The sequence below is a fragment of the Heterodontus francisci genome, chromosome 4 (genome assembly GCF_036365525.1).
Source record: "Heterodontus francisci isolate sHetFra1 chromosome 4, sHetFra1.hap1, whole genome shotgun sequence".
NCBI classification, from domain to species: domain Eukaryota; kingdom Metazoa; phylum Chordata; class Chondrichthyes; order Heterodontiformes; family Heterodontidae; genus Heterodontus; species Heterodontus francisci.
This window is the reverse complement of record NC_090374.1, coordinates 137557508-137579868: the sequence shown is the minus strand read 5'-3', so window position 1 is coordinate 137579868 and position 22361 is coordinate 137557508. Positions and strand designations below refer to the sequence as shown.

Sequence of the window (22361 nt, the reverse complement as noted above, 5' to 3'; positions counted from 1 at the left end):
ACTGTAGGTGTACCTACCCCACATGGACTGCAGCAGTTGAAGAAGGCAGCTCACCACCACCTTCTCAAGGGCAATTAGGGATGGGCAATAAATGCTGGACGAGCCAGTGACACTCACATCCCCTGAATGAAGGAAAATAAATGAACTTTACCCCTTCCCACCACCCCCTAGACCGATCGAAAACATTTAACCCCTCTGCCCACCCCCCCCACCCTGAAAACCTACCTGCTCCCCCCTCCCAACCTGTGTTCCGCCTCAGATCTTCAAATGGAGATCCGAAGAAGTCCCAGCAACCGACCTCAATATTGCAGCGGCACAGCCGGTGGGAGCAGGTAAGTCATTAATTCAGTAATTTATATTAATTACCATGTTCAAATCCTGCTCCCATCGCCGAGCAGCGGGGAGACCGTAACGAGGCCTTGCCACCGTCTTTAATATGGGGCAGGGCCTTCCCGACATCGAGGGTCGTGGCAGGCCTCTCCTGGAGCCATTTTCCAGGCCCCCCCTTCCCCCAACGTTGGGAGGGTTGGTAAAATTCAGCCCCACATCTGGAGTACTGTATGCAGTTTTGGGCTCCACGTTTAAGAAAGGATATACTTGCATTGGAGGCAGTACAGCGAAGGTTCACTAAATTGGTCCCTGGGATTAGGGGATTCTCTTATGATGAGTAAATTGGGACTATATTCTCTGGAGTTTAGAAGAACTCATTAAAACATACAAGATTCTGAAGGGGCTGGATCGGGTAGACGCTGAGGGATTGTTTCCACTGGTCAGGAAATCTAAAACACGGGAACACAGTCTCAGGGTAAGGGGCCAATCATTTATGAATGAGATGAGGAAAAATTACTTCACTCAAAGGGTTGTGAATCTTTGGAATTCTCTACCCCAGCAGGTTGTTGGATGCTCCAGTGTTGAATACATTTAAGACTAGAATAGGCAGATTTTTGGTCTTTCAGGGAATCAAGGGATATGGCAAGCGGGCGGCAAAGTGGAGTTGTAGCCTAAAATCAGCCATGATCATATTGAATGCTGGAGCAGGCTCGACGGGCCATATGGTCTACTCCTGCTCCTATTTCTTGTGTTCTTGTGTTCATTCACTTGCACTGAGTTAAAATCAGGCCCATTGTTTTCCATTTGCTCAATCCAGTGAATCTGCTTATCTTCCTTAATCTTTCCTCTTGTAATGCTTTTTAAAACCCAAGCATTTTTTAAAACCACATTTCTTTTCCCTGTTTCAACCTGTACAATGGGCCTTGGCCTTTCACTTTAGTTTCTCAGCAAGAAAAAAGATTTTTTTTTTAACCTGTGGACCCTAAATATCTTGAGTATATAGTTTAATAGAGTTATTGTTAGACGTTTAGGATCTTGCCCTAGATATTCTGAGGGACAGCTGTGCTAGTCATTCTTGTAAGCAGTGTGAGCATCATATGTTTCGAGGTATGACTGTACTGCCCAGTATCTATAAATAGTGTAATCCAGGAATATACCATTATAACATTATTGTGATCTGAAGTGAACATTGATGTCTTCCATGTACATCCTCAAATACTTAGAGAGCCATTTATTTTATTTATGGCACAGGAGGCCATTCAGCCCATCGAGTCCATGTCAGCTCTCGGAGCTGTGCTGTCAGTCCCACTCCCCAGCTCGATCCCTGTAGTCCTGCAAGTCTATTTCTCTTAGGTGGCCATCCAACTTGAAGTCATTGATTGTCTCTGCTTCCATCACCCTTGTGAGCAGTGACTTCCAGGTCATTAACACCCGCTACGTAAAAGATTTATTCCTCATATTACTCCTCCATCTTTTGCCCAAACTTCCAATCTGTGTCCCCCAGTCCTTGTACCGTTTGTTAATGGGACAGCTTTTCCTTCTCCAACTTATCAAAGCCTGTCATAATCTTGTACATTTCTATTAAATCCCTCTTCAAACTCCTTTGTTCTAAGGTGAACTAACTCAGCTTTTCCAACCTAACCTTGTAATTGAAATCCTCTATCCTGGAACCATTCTGATAAATCTCCTTTGCACCCTCTCAAGGACCCTCACATCCTCCCTGAAATGTAGTGATCAGAACTGGATGCAATACTCCATTTGGGGCCTAACCAGAGCTTTAGCATAACCTCCATGCTTTTGTACTCAATGTCTCTATTTATGAATCTCAAGATCATAGAATCATAGAAAGTTTAAGGCACAGAAAGAGGCCACTTGACCCATCGTGTCTGTGCCAGCCAAAAAACGATCCATCTATTCTAATCCCACCTTCTAGCATTTGGTCCGTAGCCCTGCAGATTACGGCACTTAAGTTGCATATCCAGACTCCTTTTGAATGAGTTGAGGGTCTCTGCCTCAACTACCCTTTCAGGCAGTGAGTTCCAGACCCCATCACCCACTGGGTGAAAACGCTTTGCCTCATCTCCCGTCTAATTTTTGTACCAATCACTTTAAATCTATGCCCCCTAATCACTGACCTCTCTGCTAAGGTGAATAGGCCCTTCACCTCCACTCTATCTAGGCCCCTCAAAATGTTGTACATTTCAATCAGATCTCCCCTCAGCCTTCTCTGTTCCAAGCAGAACAACCTCAGCCTATCCAATCTTTCCTTACAGCTGCATTTTTCCAGTCCCGGCAACATTCTCGTAAATCTCCTCTGTACTCTCTCTAATGCAATTACATCCTTTCTGTAATTAGGTGACCAGAACTGCACACAGTACTCAAGTTGTGGCCTAACCAATGAGTTATACAGTTCCAGCATAACCTCTTTGCTCCTATATTCTATACCTCGGCTAATAAAGGAAAGGATTCCATGTGCCTTTTTAACCACTTTATCGACCTTTCCTGCTACCTTCAGGGATCTGTGGACATTCGCTCCCAAGATCCCTCACTTCCTCTACACTTCTCAATATTTTCCCATTAATCGTGTATTCCTTTGCCTTGTTTGACCTCCCCAAATGCATCACCTCACACTTCTCCAGGTTGAATTCCATTTGCCGCTTTTCTGCCCATCTGACCAGACCATCAATATCTTCCTGCAGCCTACAGCTATCCTCCTCGCTATCTACCACACGGCCAATCTTTGTGTCATCTGCAAACATCTTGATCATGCCCTCCTACATTAACGTCCCAATTGTTAATATATGCCACAAAAAGCAGGCGACCCAGTACTGAGCCCTGCGGAATGCCACTGGAAGCCCTCCAGTCACTAAAACACCCGTCAACAATTACCCTTTGTTTCCTGCCACTGAGCCAATTTTATATCCACCTTGCTGCATTCTCTGAATCCCATGGGATTTTTTTTTTAACCAGTCTGCCACGTGGGACCTTGTCAAAAGCCTTGCTACAATTCATTTAGACTACATCAATTGCACTACCCTCATCTATCTTCCTTGTTACTTCTTCAAAAAGTTCAATCAAGTTGGTCATACAAGATCTTCCCTTAACAAATCTATGCTGACTATCCTTGATTAATCCATGCCTTTCTAAGTGACAGTTTATCCTATCTCTCAGAATAGATTCCAATAATTTAGCCAATACTGAGGTTACTGGCCTGTAATTATTCGGTCTGTCCCTCGCTCCCTTTTTAAACAGAGGTACAATGTTAGCAGTTCTCCAGTCCTCTGGCACCACACCTGTATCCAGTGAGGACTGGAAAATGATGGTCAGACTTGCTGCTATTTCCTCTCTTGCTTCTTTTAACAGCTTAGGGTACCAGCCCTGGTGATTTATCAACTTTCAAGGATGCTCATCTCATTAATACTTCCTCTCTCCCTATGTTTATCACATCCAATACTTCGCACTCTTCTTTAACTACAATATCTGCATCATCCCCCTCTTTTGTGAAGACAAGACACAAAGTATTCATTCAGAACCATACCAACATCTCTGCCCCTACACAAAGGTTAGCTTTTTGGTCTTTTATGGGCCCTACTCTTTCCTTAGTTACCCTCTTACTCTTAATGTATTGATAAAACATCTTTGAGTTCACCTTGATTTTGCTTGCCAATATTCTTTCATGCCCTCTCTTTGCTTTCCTAATTTCCCTTTTGATTTCACCCTCCACTTTCTATACTCCTCTCGCCTTTCTGTAGAATTGAGTTCTCAGTGTTGGACATAAGCTTTCGCTTTGCGGAAACCTCAACTCAGTCTGAAAGCATGACCCTGAGCTTCCGGTTACTGGCCATTTCAACACCCCCCCCACTCCCCCACCCCTGCTCTCATGCCCACATCTTTGTCCTGGGATAGCTGCAGTGTTCCAGCGAACATCAATGCAAGCTTGAGGAACAGCATCTCATTTACCGATTAGGCACGCTACACCCTGCCGGACTGAACATTGAGTTCAATAATTTCAGAGCATGACGGGCCCCCCTTTTTATTCTTATTTTTAGTTATTTTTTATTTGTTTATTTTATTTTAGTTTGTTTAGTTTGTTGCTACTATGCCTGCCCACTTTTTTTTTTATGTTTGTGCTTGGGGCCAGGGCAGTTCATTTTTCTGTCAGTTGACACCCTCTTTGTACGAGTGCTTTGTCTTTCACCACACCATTAACATACTGTTTGCCTTTGCTCCGTGACTTTCTGGTCAGTTATTCTCTGTGACCTTGTCTGATCAACACCTTCTGTTTTGTTATCTCTTGCCCTCCCTGCTTTACTTTCTTAAAACCTTTTACATTTCTAATATTTGTCAGTTCTGTTGAAGGGTCACTGACCTGAAACGTTAACTCTGCTTCTCTCTCCACAGATGCTGCCAGACCTGCTGAGTATTTCCAGCATTGCTTATTTTTATTTTATAAGCTTTCCTTTTCTGCCTCACCTTACCCTGTAAGCTCCTTGACTTCCATGGGGCTCTAGATTTGGCCGTCTCACCCTTTTTCTTAGTGGGAACATGTTTATTTTGAACGCCTTGAATCTTCCCTTTGAATGCCTCCCACTGCTGTGGCACTGATTCACCTTCAAGTAGCTGTTTCTAGTCCACTTTCGCGAAATCACTCCTCAGTTTAGTAAAATTGACCTTGCCCCAATTGAGAATTCTAACTCCTGTTCTAGTTCTGTCCTTTTCCATAATTATGTTAAAACTGACTGAATTATGATCGCTACCACCAAATGATCCCATATTCATTATAAACCACTTTCAAAATGTCCTGCCACCTTCAAAGATTGATGCACATGCACCCCCAGGTCCCTCTGTTCCTGTACATGCTTTAGAACTGTGCCATTAAGTATATATTGCCTCTCCCTATTCCTCACCTCACATTTGTCAGTAACAAATTCCATCTGCCACCTCTCTGCCCATTCTGCTAGCCTATCTAACTCCGTTGCAGGCGGTTCATATTATCTTCACTGTTTGCCACAGCTCCAAGTTTGGTGCCGTCAGCAAATTTCGAGATTCCACTCTATATTCCAAGATCCAAGTCATTTCTATGTATCAAAAAAGCAGTGGTCCCAGCACTGACCCTTGGGGAACACCACCATCTACCATCCTCCAGTCTGAAAAGCAACCATTCACTACAACGAGCTGTTTTCTGTCCATAAGCGATTTTATTTTATCCAATTGGACACTGACCCTCATATTCCATGTGCTTCATTTTTCTTAACCAGCCTTTTATGTGGTACCTTATCAAATGCTTTCTTAACATCCATATAAACAACATCCCCCGCATGCCCTTCATCAACCTTCTCTGTTACTTCATCAAAAAATTCAGTTAGAGTTGTCAAGCATGATCTGCCTTTTACAAATCCATGCTGGCTGTCCTTAATTAACTCACATCTCTCTCAGTGTCCGTCGATATTTTCCCTGATTATTGTTTCTGGAACCTTACCCACTACGGATGTTAAACTGACTGGCCTGTAGTTGCTCAGACTGTCCTTACAACCTTTCTTGAATAAGAGTGTCACATTTGCCACTCTCCAATCCGCTCAATCCAGGGAAAATTGGAAGATTATGGAAAGCCCTTCCACTATCTCCATCCCCACTTCCTTTAGCAACATGGGACGCAAGCCATCTGGCCCAGGTGACTTAGCTACCCTAAGCATAGCCAGCCTTTTAGTACCTCTCCCCTCTCAATTTTTATCCTATTCATTGCCTCTACTCTCCTTCTACTGATATTTTTGTCAGCTTCCATTTCCTTAGTGAACACTGATACAAAGTACTCACTAAGTTTATTAGCCTTGCCATGCGCCTATAAGCATATATTACCCTCTCTGTCCCTAATAGGCCCTCCTCCTCTCACTACATGCTTACTATTTACGTGCCAGTAGAAGATCTTTGGATTCCCTTTTATGTTGACTGCCATTCTACTTTCATATTGTCTCTTTGCCAGTCTTATTTTCCTCCTCACTTCCCCTCTCAACTTATTGTATATGGCCTGGTTCTCACTTGATGAGTTCACCTGACATGCATCATATATCTTTTTTTGTTTCATCATCATCTTTATTTCCCTCGTCAATCAAGGAACCCTGCTGTTGGTTCAGCTTTCACCCTTGTTGGAATGTTCCTAGCCTGCACCTGAAGCATCTCTTCCTTAAACATGACCCATTGTTTCTATACAGCTCTTCCTGCCAGTCTTTGGTTCTATACAGCTCTTCCTGCCAGTCTTTGGTTGCATTCTACCCTGGCTAGATCCCTCCTCATTGTCTTGAAATTCACCCTCTTCCAATCTAGACATACTACCTTATTTTGTTCCTTGCTTTTCTGCATTACTAGTCTAAACCTTATGATACAATGATCACTCTTACCCAAGTGCTCCTTGGTCCACTTGGCCCACCTCAGTTCCCAGTATCAGATCCAACAATGCCTCTTTTCTAGTTGGGCTGAGAACGTACTTCTCCAGTATTTGTGAAAATGGACCATAAATGTATGGTAAAACCAGACCATATGTGAATTAAACTGCTTAATTTCACAGCAAATGAACATATAGCGCAAGAGGTATGATCTAATTCACTTATATCAATCAGTACAATTGCTGTTTATATAACACAAAATAATGAAGCAACTATGATTTCCTACATCAATGGATCATCTTGCTTGACTTAAAATAATTTCTATCTATCCTTATACATAGTAAATATCAAAACCTAACAAAAGCTTGTCCATGTAGCTTTCTGTTTGAAAACTTGGACTTTTGATAAGTCTGTTCTAATCTCACCAATGTTCACCACAAGAGGGAATCCTGTGCCAGACAGTAAAGGCCTGCTACCCGACCCGAACCCGACGGGACCCAACGACATGTGTCGGGGTCGGGTCGGGTTGCACTTCCCGGTCCGGCATTCCGGGTCGGGTCGGATTGGACACGCTCCATCACGGGTAAGTGGCTCCACTGTTAATGTAATTTTTTGACTTGAAAGTTGGTTTTGTTACAGCTATTTTAAACTTGTGCAGATCAGCAACAAAGTGAAAAACGGAAGGTAGTTAACTGATGGTTGGGTCGGGTCGGGTCGGGCACGGGAAAAAATGGAAGGACTCGGGCCAGGTCGGGCTCGGGTCAGATGTGGTTCTGTCAGGCTCGGGTCAGGTTTTTTTTGCAGATCCGAGCAGGCCTTTACCAGACAGTCCCTCCTGAGTGCCCAGGACTAGGGACATCACATCACAATGAGTTATGAGATGGTAATCGACCTCTGAGAAGACGTAAATTGCTTATAGTCTTTGAGCAGTCAAATTCAAAGTATTTTAAACACTTTGTAGCTCAATGTCTTTTTTAAAAACCTCAACCATCTAATTTGACTTATTTCAAAATCCTATTTTTAGAACAATGTCCAAAAAATCCACAAGCGGTACATATTTTCTGTGGCCCTTGTGCAGTAACCTAACTACATTGCAGTCACCACATAACTGTCTCATACCTTGTGAGCTCATGCAGCCTCTCAGTTTGAGTTGTAGGATTTCTAGGAGAGCAACAGTGGTTTGCCTTGTGGCCTGCCTCACCAAAAACATCCCACCTGTGCGTCAGATTACCTGTGCTTGCAAGTCCATAAAATTATCACATATGCCTAGCTGTTGAGTTTTATACACTTGATCAAGTAACCATACTCTTAACTCATCCAGAAGTCTCTCCCTTAGCACTAAATGGCAAGGACATTGGTATAAAAACAGAAGGTACTGGAAATACTCAGCAGGTTTGGCAGCATCTGTGGAGAGAGAAACAGAGTCAATGTTTCAGGTCGATGACATTGCTAGTCTGTTGTGCTTTCAGTTTCCAGCCACATCTGCCATATATCTTCAAGCTGGATCACTATTATTGTGTAAGTACTGAACAGATTGTTTCCTAGTTTCTTAATTTTCTGCTTGTACACTTTAGGCGTTAATCATGAGCTCTGAGAATAGCATGCTTTACAACATCATATTCCAAACAGTAAGCAGGATTGGTATGAGAAAATGCCACAAACACTTTTCTACTTAGTGACCTCACAAGTTGGTTGACCTATTCATCTTTGTCCCACGTGATGACAAACTAAAAATTCAAGCGCACAGATAAAACAATAAATATTATTTTTTAAGTTTGGCATAAAATTTGGCTGAATAAAATGGTGGACCCCAAGTTCCATTCCACCACTTAGTGAATTTGTTGATACCAGTTTGAGAGCAGGGCGATGCTTTTTCTCCATGTCAACTTCATGCAGGCACATTCTTGCTGACCTTGAATTTGCAGTGGTCCCACTTTTCTTGCAATCTGCATTCCTCTTTGATCTTGCTGTCCTTCCTATTTATATTGCACTCATTATTTCACTGGCTAGAGTGCTTGCATACTCAATTGAAACTCTCGCTCAGTTAGCTGAAATTCTCCCTCTTCAGTGGTGCTAATTACTCCCCTAAGCAGTCTGAGTGTTTTACTTTCAGGAGTATACCTTTACTGCCCAATATATAACCATATATTAGCAATACCAAGGAGTGTAACAATGGTCTCCCTTTATAATCTGCATCAGATATTTGTGTTTTCTGGACATGCCCTCATAATGCATTTCTAATCGTTCTGAGGATAGACCAAGAAATACCTGGTTAGCTAAGGCCAGTTCTGAATTGTTAAGCTGCTTTCACAAGAAATGAATGTACAGAGCAATAGTTCTGATTTGACTCACTTAATTCAATCACGACAGTTTGGCTTTGCAAAATAATGAGCATGCTACATTTCCCCACATCAGTGGGTCAGTTTGCTTGACTTAGATAATGTTGTTATCTGTATATTAATTGAATGTTTAATTGTGTTCAGGTTGAGAGCATTAATTGCAAGTTTCACTTGCATTCCTATATGTAGGACCAGACTGAAACTGATTGTTGGGTTTGGAAGTGCATGTTTGTAATGTGTATCTCTGTAAATAAAAGCTTATAAGTGTGTAAAGATTAGGTTCTAGTTCTATCCTTAATTACCTGGCTATCATAATAGAACAAATGTAACTTTCAACTTTTTTTTAATTCGTTCATGGGATGTAGGCTCATTCCTCCTTACCCTTGAGAAGGTGGTGGTGAGCTGCCTTCTTGAACTACTGCAGTCCTTGGGGTATAGGTACATCCACTTTGCTGTTCGGAAGGGAGTCCCAGGATTTTGACCCAGTGACAGTGAAGGAATGGCGATATAGTTCCAAGTCAGGATGGTGTGTGGCTTGGAGGGGAACTTGCAGGTGCGTGTTCCCATGCATCTGCTGCCCTTGTCCTTCTCGGTGGTAGAGGTCATGGGTTTGGAAGGTGCTGTCGAAGGAGCCTTGGTTAGTTGCTGTAGTACATCTTGTAGATGGTACGCACTGCTGCCACTGTGTGTCGGTGGTGAAGGAAGTGAATGGTGAAGGTGGTGAATGGGGTGCCAATCAAGAAGGCTGCTTTGTCCTGGATGGTGTCGAGCTTCTTGAGTGTTGTTAGAGCTGAACCTATCCAGGCAAGTGGAGAGTATCCCATCACACTCCTGACTTATGCCTTGTAGACGGTGGACAGAGTTCCCAGCCTCTGACCTGCCCTTGCAGCCACAGTATTTCTGTGGCTGGTCCAGTTCAGTTTCTAATCAATGGTAACCCCAAGAATGTTGGTACTGGGGGATTCAGTGATGGTAATGCCATTGAATATTAAAGGAAGATGGTTAGATTCTCTCTTGTTTGAGATGGTCATTGCCTGGCACTTGTGTGTCATGAATGTTACTTGCCACTTATCAGCCCAAGCCTGGATGTTGACTAGGTCTTGCTGCATCTGGATACGAGCTGCTTCATTATCTGAGGAGTCGCAAATGGTGCTGAACGTTGTGCAATCATCTGCGAACATCCCAACTTCTGGCCTTATGATGGAGGAAAGGTCACTGATGAAGCAGCTGAAGATGGTTGGGCCTAGGACACTACCCTGAGGAACTCCTGCATTGATATCCTGGGACTGAGATGATTGACCTCCAACAACCATAACCATCTTCCTTTGTGCTAGGTATGACTCCAACTACCCTACCTCATGCTGAACTTCAGAGCTTGACTAAGTTCATAGTTTGTTATTTAAAAATATGATCAACAGCAAGTGTCATTCCTTTGTTTTAACATTCATGAGTGCATCACCTGAGAGGAAGCCCTATGCCAGGCAGCTTCTGCCCAGAACCAGAGGTTTTCCAAGACGGTGGGTATGGGATGTTACTTATTAAGATGGAGGGTAATTTTGCACATCTTTCTCCCTTTTTGGCTCTGGTTTTTGTTTCTGTTTCTTTGCCGCTTTTAGGAGGTTACATGGCTGCTAGAGGGTAGGAAGTGTCTAGTATTGATGTTCCAGACATCATGAGGGTGGGGAAGGCATGATGGATCAGCTGGTCTTTTCCTGCCCATCATTTTTGTGTGTTTGAATCTGATTCCCAAAGACTGTAAACATTGAGGGTAAAATTTGTCTGTGCAGTGCCACTTAAGGCATGCACAGACTTGCATCGATATCCCGGGGGTAGAAAGCATCACAGGCCACTACTTGCATAGCCCACACAGCTTTCTTCAACAATATCATTAAAGAACGCAATGCGGATTGTGCAAGTAGTGGCCATGGCGCAGCTTGCCCCGAGGAATTGATGTAGTCTGTGTAGCACTGCTTGAAGCGGCACTATGCTAACGAATTTCATCCCCACAATGTGCAGCTCATTAGCTATTAAAGCATTTTAGTCTTTTTTCATAAACTTTGCTTGAAAACATATCCCTGAAATATGACATTTTCCCAAATACTGTAAAAATGATCAAAAAATAAACAAATGGCAGCCTTCCACTGGTCATATTGGTAGTACACTCATGAAATTAGCCTGTAATTTACTGAAAAAACAAATTTCTACATTCAAATCAGAGAATTCAAGATCTTTCAGATTCAACAGTGGCAGAGTGTACTGGAGCACAAAGAACTGCTGACTTTAGCCTCAGGATCCATGCTAGGTGCCTATCTCAGTGAGGCATGAAATATGGATGAGGGTTTCAGCAGCAGATAAGCTGAACTGAGGCAGAGATAAACAACCTTACTTAGGTGGAGGTATGCAGTCTTTGCTATGGATAGGATGTGGGATCGGAAACTCAGTCCGGGATCAACTAAAACGGTGAGGTTACCAACAGTCTGGTTCAGCCAAGACAATTCTGAGGTAAAGGGATGGAATTGGTGGCAAAGGAATGGAGTTTGTGGCGGGGGCTGATGACAATGACTCAGCCTTCCCAATGATTAATTGGAGTAAATTGCTGGGTGTCGCACAAGTAGTCCAATGATACGGATCTAGTGGAGGAGTAGGGAGAAGTGGAAGTGAGGTAGAGCTGGATGTTGTCTGTGTCCAAGTGGAACCTGATGTGATGTCCAATGGGCAGAATGAGAAATAGGTGGGGGCCAAGGATAGATCTGGAGGGTGTGGAGGGTGTTGGGTGGAAGAGTAGACATTGCAGGAATAGTTAAATTAATATTTCAAAAATAGTTTAATAAAAATAAATATCACAAATTCATGGACTTATTTGTCTCTAAGATTGAGCCGTCTGATTATCTGCCTCGGCCACTGTCACTTCCCTCTCTTCCCCTAGCCCACCAGGCCAAACCTCCTCTCGCCCTGAACTCGCATCTTTTTCTGGTTTCTCTCCTAGCTCCCCCCATGCCCTCTCTGAGCTCATCTTGTCCATGAAACTTACCTTCTGCTCCTTCGACGCTATTCCCACTATACTACCGGCCACACAACTTCCCTTCCTGGCACCCATGTTAGGTGATATTGTTAATGGTTCTCTCTCCTCAGGTACTATCCTCTGGTCCTCCAAATCTGCAATCATCACCCCTCTCAAAAAAAGCCCATGACCCCTTCATCCTTTCAAACTACCACCCCATCTCCCACTTCCCTTTGGTCTCCATAGTTCTTGAATGTGTTGGTACCTCCTAAATCCATTCCTCTCTTTCCTGGAACACCATATTTGAATCCCTCCAATCGGGTTTTCACCCCTGCCAAGGTACCGAAATGGCTCTTAATAATGTCATAAATAGCATCTTATGTGACAAAGAAAAACTATCTCTCCTCATCCTTCTCGATCTGCATGCAGCCTTTGACACAGTTGATAACACCATCCTTCTCCAATGCTTCTTCACTGTCATCTGGTTGGGTCCAACTGCACTTGCCTATGTCTCCAATCATAGACAGTGAACAGCCTGTGATAGCTCTCTTCCCGCTCCTGCACTGTTACCTCTGGGTGGATTGTATCTCAGGTTGTGAAAGGAAGCCAGGGAGGAAATAGCAGATTCTCTGAGGATCACTAGATACAGGTGAGGTACCGGAGGACTGGAGGTCTGCGAATGGTTGTACCATTGTTTAAAAAGGGTGTGAGGGATAGGCAAAATAATTATAGGCCAGTCTGTCTAACCTTGGTGGTGGGTAAATTATTAGAATAAAGTCTGAGAGATATGATAAACTATCACTTAGAAAGGTACAGATTAATCAGGGATGGTCAGCATGGATTTGTTAAGGGAAGGTCGTGTCTTACGAACTTAATTTAATTTTTTGAGGAAGTAACAAGGAGGATTGATGCGGGTAGTGCAGTGAACGTTGTCGACATGGATTTTAGTAAAGCATTTGACAAGGTCCCACAAGGCAGACTGGTCAGAAAAATAAAAGCCCATGGGATACAGTTGGATCCAAAATTGGCTCAGTGACAGGAAACAAAGGGTCGTGGTCAACGGATGTTTTTGCAAATGTAAAGCGGTTTCCAGTGGCGTTCCACAGGGCTCAGTGTTGGGTCCCTTGCTGTTTGTGGTATATAGTAATGATTTGGATTTAAATGTGGGAGGCATGATTGGGAAATTTGCAGATGACACAAAATTGGCCATGTAGTTGATAGTGAAGAGGATAGCTGTAGACTCCAGAATGATATCAATGGTTTGGTTGAGTGAGTGGAAAAGTGGCAAATGTAATTCAATCTGGAGAAGTGTGAGGTAAGGCATTTGGGGAGGACAAACAAAGCAAGGGAATACACAATAAACAGGGAGGATATTGAGAGGGGTAAAAGAAGTGAGAGACCTTAGAGTGCATGTCCACAGGTCCCTGAAGGTGGCAGGACAGGTAGATAAAATGATGAAGAAGGCATATGGAATGCTTTCCTTTATTGGCCGAGGTATAGAATACAAAAGCAGGGATGTAATGCTGGAACTGTTTAAAACGCTGGTTGGCCCCAGCTGGGGTATTGCGTACAGTTCTGCTCACTACATTACAGGAAGGACATAGTTGCTCTGGAGAAGTACAGAGGAGATTTACAAGAATGTTGCCAGGGCTTGTAAGTTGCAGCTATGAAGAAAGATTGGATCGGCTAGGGTTGTTTTCTTTAGAACTGAGGAGGCTGAGGGGTGACTTAATTGAAGTGTACAAAATTATGAGGGGCCTAGATAGAGTAGACAGGAAGGACCTGTTTCAATTAGTGGAGCAGTCAATTACCGGGGGCACAGATTTAAGGTGATTGGTAGAAATATTAGAGGGGACATGAGGAAAACTTCTTCACCCAGAGGTGGGTGGGTGTCTGGAATTCACTGCAGATAAAATTGATTGTCAGGGCTGTTTCGCAGTTGGCTCTCCCCTTGCGCTTCCACCAGCCCAACAACCCTCCAAAATATCTGTGTTCATCTAATTACCGCTAAAGGCCTGCTCGGGTCTGCAAACAAAAACTCGACCCGAGCCTGACAGAACCACATCCGACCCGGCCTGAGTCCGTCCATTTTTTCCCGCACCCGACCCAACCCGATCATCAGTTAACTTACCTTCCATTTTTCACTCTGTTGCTGATCTGTACAAACTGTAACAAAACCACCTTTCTAGTCCAAAATTAAATTAACATTGGAGCCACTTACCTGTGATAGAACGTGTCCGACCTGGCCCGACCCAAGCCCGAATGCCGGAGCCGGAAGTGTCACACATGCCATTGGGTCCCGTCGGGTTCGGGTCAGGTAGCTGACCTTTAATTACCCCTTCTTGAGCATCCCTGATTTTAATCACCCCAGTGGCCATGCCTTCAGCTCACAAGGTCCTAAACTCTGAAATTCCCTCTCTAAGCCTCTGTGCCCCTCTACCTCCACTTCCCCCTTTAAGAAACTCATTAAAACATACCTCTTTGACGGTCAGTTCCCCTAACATCTCCTTATGTGGCCTAGTGTTAAATTTTGTTTTATAACGCTCCTGTGAAACACCTTTGGACTTTTTACTACGTTAAAGGTGCTGTATAAGTTGGCAGTCTCACTCCAGGAGCAATTATGAATTATAAAAATGAGCTGATGAATTAATCTCCCAAAGAACAGACACACTTTTGCTACAAGACAAAATGGAGTAAGCCATCAGGTGGCCTCTCCTGAACTGCGAATATACATCGTGACTGCTGGAGATGGAACCATCATCATGTCTGGACCAGCCTTGAAGAATACATTAAAAATGCTAATGGCCTCAGTCCATGTTAATGGCTACCTTTTTAATCAGTTTGACTAACAATGACCATTGCAGAAATAGCATCTCCAAACCCAAACTCAGGATAATAAGTGTGACCAAATACCACTTTATCAAGATGAGCAACATTCAAACACCATTGTCTAACAATGGCCACACATTCAGAGACATTGTATGGAAACACCAGGGAGAGCAACTTTGGTCACCTTAAAAACTACCAAGATGCAGAGACAAAAAAGGTGACCATGGAAAAACTCCCCATCTGAGAGATTGAAACAGGATCTTCGGCATTGGACTGTAACTGAGATATAACTAAAGACGTCTGCAGCCAAGCATCTGTCCACCTGAAACTCTCCAAAGCGTGACTCCAGTGAACCAGGAGAAACAAGAAGAACAAGACTGCATCATTTAAATTTGCATTGGTCTTCACGGTGGAGGACTCTATAAACATCCCACAGACATCAGATAAGCAAGGAGCTAATGGGAGGAAAGATCTTGTAACAATCTCTATCACGAGGGACAAAGTATTTGACAAACTATTGGGACTAAAGGCAGACAAGTCGCCAGGACCTGATGGTCTGCATCCAAGGGTTTTAAAGGAAGTGGCTGCAGAGATAGTGGAGGCATTGGTCGAAATATTCCAGAACTCACTGGATTCCGGGAGGGTCCCAGCAGATTGGATAACCGCTAATGTGACGCCCCTGTTCAAGAATGGGGGGAGACAAAAAGCAGGAAACTATAGGCTAGTCAGCCTAACATCGGTCGTCGGGAAAATGCTAGAGTCCATTATTAAGAAAGAAATAGCAGGACATTTAGAAAAGCTTAATGCAATCAAACAGAGTCAACATGGTTTTGTGAAAGGGAAATCATGTTTGACAAATTTGCTAGAGTTCTTTGGGGATATAACAAGCATAGTTGATAAAGCGGAACCAGTAGATGTAGTGTTTTTGGATTTCCAGAAGGCATTTGATAAAGTGCCACATAAAAGATTATTGCACAAGATAGGAACTTGCAGTATTGGGGTAATGTATTAGCATGGATTGAGGATTGGTTAACTCACAGAAGACAGAGAGTCGGAATTAATGGGTGTTTTTCAGGTTGGAAAGACGTAACTAGTAGAATGCCACAAGGATCAGTCCTAGGGCCTCAATTATTTACTATCTATATTAATAACTTGGAGGAGGGGGCAGAGTGTAATATATCCAAATTTGCTGACGGTACAAAGATTGGTGGGAGGGCATGTTGTGATGAGGACATAAGGAATCTGCAAGAGGATATAGATGGGTTGAGTGAGTGGGCAAAACCGCGGCAGATGGAGTTTAATGTAGGAAAGTGTGAGGTCATGCACTTTGGTAGGAAGAATCAAAAGGCAGACTATTATTTAAATGGAGAGAGACTCCAACAAAGTGCATCACCGAGGGAGCTGGGTATTCTTGTGCATGAAACACAAAAAGTTAGCATGCAGGTGCAGCAAGTAATTAAGAAGGCAAATGGAATTTTGGCCTTTATTGCTAGGGGGTTGGAGTTTAAAAATAGGGAAGTCTTGTTGCAACTGTACAGGGTGTTGGTGGAGCCACACCTGGAGTACTGTGTACAGTTTTGGTCCCCCTATTTAAGAGAGGATATACTGGCATTGGAGGCAGTTCAAAAGCGATTCAATAGGCTGATTCCTGGGATGAAGGGGTTGACTTATCAAGAACAGCTAAACAGGTTAGGCCTTTATTCATTAGAGTTTAGAAGAAAGGGGTGATCTTATTGAAACATACAAGATTCTGAGGGGGCTTGACAGGGTAGATGTTGAGAAGATGTTTCCACTAGTGGGGGAATCTCGAACTAGGGGACATAGTTACAGAATAAGGGGACATTCATTTAAAACTGAGATGCAAAGGAATTTCTTCTCTGAGGGTAGTGAATATCTGGAATTCTCTACCCCAGAGAGTTGTGGAGGCTAGATCACTGAAAGTATTTAAAGAGGGGGTAGATAGATTTTTGAAATTTCGGGGAATTGAGGGCTATGAGGAGCTGGCACGAAAGAGGAGTTGAGATCTGGGGCAGATCAGCCATGATCTTATTGAATGGTGGGGCAGGCTTTAGGGGCTGAATGGCCTACTCCTGTTCCTATTTCTTATGTTTTTATATTCTTATGTTCCCAGGAAAACCAACAAGGTTTCACAGTGAACTCTTATATAAAAAATAACACCAGACCTAAGTGCATACTATCTTTTAATCTCTGTCTTCTCTTGTGTGTGTGTGTGGGGGGGTGAAGTTGCAAAGTTTTGAGTTTTGTTTAATAAACTTTCTTTAAACCTATGAGAAAACCTGCCATTTGTCTGTTTATTGACTGTTAAAATGCTCAAGGGTTAAAACACACTTCGAATAAAAACACTGTCTGTAGTCAGTTGAGAGGTGGTGGCATAGTGGTATTATCACTGGACTAGTAACCCAGAGACCCAGGGTATTCCTCTGGGGACATGGGTTCGAATCCCACCACAGCAGAAGGTGGAATTTGAACTTAATAAAAATCTGGAATTAAAAACTAGTCTAATGATGGCCATGAAACCATTGTCGATTGTTGTAAAAACCCATCTGGTTCACTAATGTCCTTTAGGGAAGGAAATCTGCTGTCCTTACCTGGTCTGGCCTACATGTGACTCCAGACCCACAGCAATGTGGTTAACTCTTACATGCCCTCTGAAATGGCCTAGCAAGCCACTCAGTTGTACCCAACCGCTACGAAGTCTATAAAAAGGAATGAAACCGGACGGACCACCCGGCATCGACCTAGGCACCAGAAATGACACCTTCACTGTCGCTGGGTCAAAATCCTGGAACTCCCTTCCAAACAGCACTGTGGGTGTACCTACCCCACATGGACTGCAGCGGTTCAAGAAGGCAGCTCACCACCACCTTCTCAAGGGCAATTAAGGATGGGCAATAAATGCTGGCCTGGCCAGCGACGCCCACATCCCGTGAATGAATAAAAAAAAAGGTGAAAAGGGAAACCACCCCTATCATTTTCTACCTGTCCGTAACAAATACAAGTTGTTGAAAGCCATTTACAACCATGTACCAAAAGAATCCAGATAGGATCCCCAATGTTCCCAGAATGAATGGGATTTTCCCGATATCAGGGTTCCTCCCCCGAGCACTGTTTCCAGCAGCCCAGGGGATCAGCGATTTAAATTTTCCTTCCACATGAACACTTTTGTGTGCTACTGTCAATAATTGATTACTGTTGGCTTGGCGTCGGTAATCAGAATGAGATTAAACTGCATTAACTGTAAACAAAATCACCTCCCAGGCCTTTCTCGGGAGCTTGTCACCAGATGCTACTCAGTTCTGTCACCAACAGAGAACTGCAACTGGCTAGGGAGGAGTTGAAAAATGGATGACAGTGTGGGGGTGGGTGGGGACCCTCGAGAATTGGGACAGGAAAAGGGGAGGGTAAAGGGCAGGTCATGACTAAATAACCTAATTGAATTTTTTTACAGAAGTTGTTAGGGTCTGAATTTCATGATAATGGGTTGAACAGGTGTTGGGTGTCAATTAGTTAATTGTATTCAAGTGTGTATATATAAAGAAGATACAGCCAGCACTGGCTGTGGGTGTTGTTCGGAGTGCAGAAGTAAGCTCTATGGCAAGCAATAAACAATCTCCACCAAAGCATCCTAGTCTCAGTGGCTTCTTCACAAACAGGCTTGGAAGTTTCTCTTAACAGAAGTAACTAAAGTAGTGGACAGGAGAATGTCTATAGCTGTAGTATATGTAGTCTTCCAGAAGGCAATTGATAAAGTTCCACATAAGAGACTGTTATCTGAAATTAAAGCTCATGGAATTGAAGACAAATACTGACCTGGTTAGGTGGTAGAAAACAGAGTAGAAACAATGCATATGTATGCAATTTGGAAATAAGTGACTAGAGTTTCACACAGTGATATGTGCTGAAGCCTCAACTATTCACTATGACTACAAAATTGGGATCTGTAGTTACCACACTATGGTGCCATTTTGGCATCTAAAGTGTGTCCATGCCACGTGCACACTTCCAGCGCGGTGCATGCCAAACACCACCTTGGTCAGAGTGTTAGGGCAGGCATTAAGAGCATATGTGAAACTATGCAGATTAGGCAGATTGTAACATCAGTCAGCATGTAATGAGCGAGACTGCAGCAGGATAAAAGAGCGGGCCTGAGAGACAGCACAGTAAGACAGCGGCAGGATAAAGCAGCGGGCCTGAGAGAGAGCACAGCAAGACGGCAACAGGATAGAGGAGCGGGTCTGAGAGAGAGTACAGGCAGATGGTGGCAGGATAAAGGAGCAGGCCTAGGGGAAGAACACAGCAAGACGGTGACAGGATAGAGGAGTGGGCCTGAGAGAGAGCACAGCGAGATGGCGACAGGATAAAGGAGTGGTCCTAGGGGGAGAGCACAGCGAGACAGAGGCAGGATAAAGGAGTCAGCGGTGGGATAAAGGAGCAGGCCTGAGAGACAGTGGCAGGATAAAGGAGCAGGCCTACAGGTAGAGCACAGCATAACAGAAGCAGGATAAAGGAGTGGGCCGGACAGAGTGCAAAGCATGATGTTGGCAAGATAAAGGAGTGGGTGAGGGGGAGGTGCATAGCTTCAGAGCCAACTCACTGCAATCTAAAGTAAACCAACGTGTGACATCATAAGGAAGAAGGTAAGTGATTTGGTTAGTATTTTCCTCTTTTCTCTCTGAACCCGTGTATTGGTTCAAATTAGGAGCTGGGGAATTAAAAATATTTGATCGGGGGTAGCATAATTGTAAGTGGTTTGATAAGAGTATAAGCACAGAGCAGGTCGAGAGTTTTTAATTCAAATTGATAGTTTAAACAGAGGACTAACTAGATTGTTGGAGGGAATAGAGGTTTTTTTTTTCATGTATGAGCAACTGTGACCCATCGCTTGCAACTCCTGCGCCATGTGGGAACTCCAGCACACTTCACGTGTTTTGGGGGACCACGTGTGTAGCAAGTGCCTTCAGCTGCTTCAGCTCAAGTTCAGGATTTCAGATCTTGAGGGGCAGCTGGAGTCAATGCGCAGCATCAGGGAGCACAAGAATTTCCTGGATCATACTTTCCAGGAAGTGGTCACCCCACAGGCAGTAAGAGTTCAGGTAGTAGGTGGGTGCCCATCCGGAAGAATAGCAAGAGGTTGGAGGTGCAGGGGTCCACGGGGTTTGTACCACTCTCAAACAGGTACTCAGCATTGGAGATTGCTGATGATACCTTGAAGGAGTGCAGTTCAGACCATGGCACCAATGGGCAAGGAACTGTACAGGAGGAAAAAGCAAAGTGTAGAAATGTAGAGGTTATAGGAGATTCCATAGTCAGAGGGACAGATGGTCATCCTGAGTCCCGCAAGGTGTGTTGCCTCCCTGGTGTCAGGGTAAAGGACATAACGGAGAGGGTGCAGAATATTCTGCAGGGGAAGGGAGTGAGCCAGAAGTTGTGGTACATGTTGGTACAAACGACAGAGAAGGCAGGTATTGAGGTCCTAAGGTCAGATTTTAAAGAGCTAGGGAGGAAGTTAAAAAGTTGGACCTCGAAGGTAGTAATCTCTATATTACTCCCAGTGCCACGTACTAGTGAGAGTAGAAATAGGAAGATAAGGATGAGTAATGCGTGGCTTGTAGCAGGAGGGAGAGCTTCAGGTTCTTGGGCCATTGTCACCAGTTCTGGGGCAGAAGGCACCTATTCAAAAGTGACGGGTTGCACCTCAACAGGACTGGGATCAATATCCTCGCAGGGAGGTTCACTGTGGTTGGGGAAGGTTTAAACTAAATTGGCAGGGGGATGGGTACCAGCATATAGAAGTAGAAAAGAAAAATAAGGTGCATAACGTGAGAGTGTTGACAGTACTACAGAAGAGAGTAGTTCCATATTAGGTAGGAGTGGACTGAGAAGGACTACCAGGGATGCAAAGACAAGAATACAATGCATGTTTTTTTAAAAATTCTTTCATGGGATGTGGGCGTTGCTGGCAGGCCAGCATTTGTTGCCCATCCCTAATTGCCCTTGAACTCAGTGGCTAGCTAGGCCATTTCAGAGGACATGTATGGGTCTGGAGTCACAAGTAGGTCAGACCAGGTCGGGACAGCAGGTTTTCTTCCCTAAAGGACATTAGTGAATCAGATGGTTTGACAATCGATGATAGTTTCATAGCATCATTACTGAGACTAACTTACAATACCAGATTTTTAATTAAATGTAAATTCCACCAGCTGCCATGGCGGGATTTGAACCTGTGTCCCCAGGGCATTGGGCCTGGGCCTTTGGATTACTAGCCCAGTAACTATTACTATGTATGTAAATGCACAAAGTGTGGTAAAAAGGTTGATGAGCTACAAGCACAAATAGCAACATGGGAATATGATGTAGTGGCAATAATGGAAACTTGGCTTTAAATGGTGAGGACTGCGTGCTTAATATATGAGGATAAAACAAAACAAGAGGGTGTATGATGCATGTCGGGTGAATTCTTCAAGTGAGAACCAGGACAAATACAAAAGATTGAGAGGGGAGGTGATTGCCATTCTATTCTCATATTCTCTACTTGCCAATCAACAGAAAAGGGAGCCCAAAAATCCTCTACCGGCATGTATATAGTAAGCAGATAATAAGATGTGAAGGGGGTCTATTGGGGACAAAGAGTAATATATGCTTAGAGGCGCAGGGTAAGGCTAGAATACTTGATGAGTACCTAGTATCTGTGTTTACTAAGAAAGAGGAATCTGACAAAATATCAGGAGAAGTGGATAGGGTAAAAATTGAGAGTAAGGAAGTACTGGAAAGGTTAGCTATGCTTAGGGTAAATAAGTCACCTGGTTCGGATGGCTTGCTTCCGAGTCATAATCTTCCAATCTTCCCTAGATTTGGGGCGGTGATGGGTGGGGGGGGGGCGGTGCCAGAGGATTGGAGAGTCGCAAATGTGACACCAGTATTCAAGAAAAGGTGTAAGGATAGTCCTAGCAACTACAAGCCAATTAGTTTAACATCAGTGGTGGGTAAGGTTTTTGAAACAATGATGAGGGGAAAAAATCAGCAGGCACTTGGAGAGGTGTGATTTAATTAAGGATAGACAGCACAGATTTGTATAAGGGAAATGAGAGCTAATTTACTCATAAATCACCCTGCTGTTCTTCAAATAGTGCAGTGGCATCTTTAATATCCTTTTGAATCATCAGAATAAGCACGTGGGAATCTCAGTTTGGTATTTAATCTTAAAAATGGCACCTCTGACCTCTTACCTTACATATACATACCCATGCTATGTTAAAGTTACCTTATCCATTTCCTCTTCTGTTTATTTTTAAGTTCTCTGAGCAAGATTATTATCAGTTCAGAGTACATAACAATACCATGAACTTATTTCCCATTGGAATTGATCAGATTCTCATTTAATTTAGAGGTTTGAACCCATATGTCTGAACAGTGTGAGAGTCCTGAGAATTAAGCCAAACTAACACTAAACTATTTTGAAAA

The 22361-nt window shown here is 43.6% G+C and overlaps 1 protein-coding gene across 17 annotated transcripts in view; it reads left to right on the top strand.

Moving 5' to 3' along the window:
- rfx3 (regulatory factor X, 3 (influences HLA class II expression)) overlaps window positions 1-22361 on the top strand; it is a 651544-nt gene that overhangs the window by 431905 nt on the left and 197278 nt on the right. The gene's annotated exons all lie outside the window — the stretch shown is intronic.